This window comes from Helobdella robusta (genome assembly GCF_000326865.2).
Source record: "Helobdella robusta unplaced genomic scaffold HELROscaffold_30, whole genome shotgun sequence".
NCBI lineage: Eukaryota > Metazoa > Annelida > Clitellata > Rhynchobdellida > Glossiphoniidae > Helobdella > Helobdella robusta.
In genome coordinates this window covers 1,546,479-1,548,287 of record NW_008704502.1, presented here as the reverse complement: position 1 = coordinate 1,548,287, position 1,809 = coordinate 1,546,479, and positions in this window count along the sequence as shown.

Below are 1,809 nucleotides of genomic sequence, written 5' to 3'. Positions count from 1 at the left end.
TCCCTGTCCAAACTGAAGAACTTTATAGGTACTTGGTAAATTATTGTAGATATGTGAGCATATTTTGAGGTATAAATTGAAATTTGATTTGGTTGCAACTTTTTATAGAAACTTAGAAATTTAGAAATGAGCAATGATAGTCAAACAAATTTTAATTTTTCAAAACCGAATTTAATAAAATAATTGACAGTGAGTGATAAGAAACTACTATGAATAATGAAAAAATAGCAAAGAATAATAATTAGAAAACAAACAAACGAACAAACGAACGAACGAACGAACAAAATTGTTTTCAGTTGCGTCGTATTAGCGTTGATGCGTTAAATTATGCACGCGAGTTCAAAAGAACGCCTAGATGAATTCAACGACAAGTGCTTCAGTTTAATTTTTGTGTGTTAACTTTTGATTCACTCATGCATTCAGTTCTGTGGGAGTGCAAGGTAATGAATTTAGTGCAGAGGTGGAAAAACTTTTTGCTGTGAGGGCCGCAATAAAAACTATTCTATCTTTGAAGGGCCTCATGTTTACTTAAATAGCTAATTTTTTCGACTCGGGGTAGAATTTTTTAAGATCTGTGGCTCTTTTTTTGGTCATAATGTCTGGTTGACGACCTTCTTTTGACAAACAAGTCCTCGCGGGCCGCATAAATAGCTCCGCGTGTCGAAATTTTTCAACCCCTGGTTTAGTAGAATGACATTTTGGTATTTGTAGTAACGTAGGAATGTGTATTTGAAGTTGTTGGTCGGTTTTGTTTGCTTGTTTGTTTGTTTATGTTTGAGTATATTTTTTAATATGTTTGTAAACTCTAAAATGTTAATTATTAACCTTTTTGACCACTTCACTATCAAAACATCTCACAAAGCATACACGGAGAAGGGCCATCAAATCTCACTTGCAATCAACACATGCAACTCCAATAACCCGCCAAATTCTTGACAACACAAAATTAATTTATCAAAACACCAACACAATACATCTAAAAATTGCAGAAGCTGATTTAACTGTCCTAACAATGAACCCTAAATAAACATCCAACTGGGAATGATAACGTCATTGCCAACTCGAAGCTTTAATACTAACTCTAATAACAATGAAGAACAGAGGAATGACAACAACAAAGATGAAGAATACGACATCAACTAAGTAACTAACCATGCCAAAAAACTAATTTTAGTTGTTTAAAAAAATTATATAAACCAAACCTGAACTGACAATATCTGTAAAAAATATTTTAGTTGTTTGCAAGTATTTGTGTGTATTTAAAAAAACATTTGTTGTTTGTATGTCCTTTGCATATCTACAACGAGCACATGTGTTGGTGTCAACCGTAGCTAGCCACCCAGCATGTCATGCATCGAATATCAGAAACAGAAACAAAATCTAGTCGTTTTTTTTTCATTTTTTCTCTGGCGAATTTAAAAAATTGAAATTTAAAATAAAGTAGAATGAAAAAGTAGCATTCTTAAAGCCCACATAAAAAAACACTCCATGAATATTTGATGAAAACGAGCAAGGAGGAAAGTGAGTGGGAGATAGATGATAGATAGATAGATAGATAGATAGATAGATAGATAGATAGATAGATAGATAGATAGATAGATAGATAGATAGATAGATAGATAGATAGATAGATAGATAGATAGATAGATAGATAGATAGATAGATAGATAGATAGATAGATAGATAGATAGATAGATAGATAGATAGATAGATAGATAGATAGATAGATAGATAGATAGATAGATAGATAGATAGATAGATAGATAGATAGATAGATAGATAGATAGATAGATAGATAGATAGATAGAT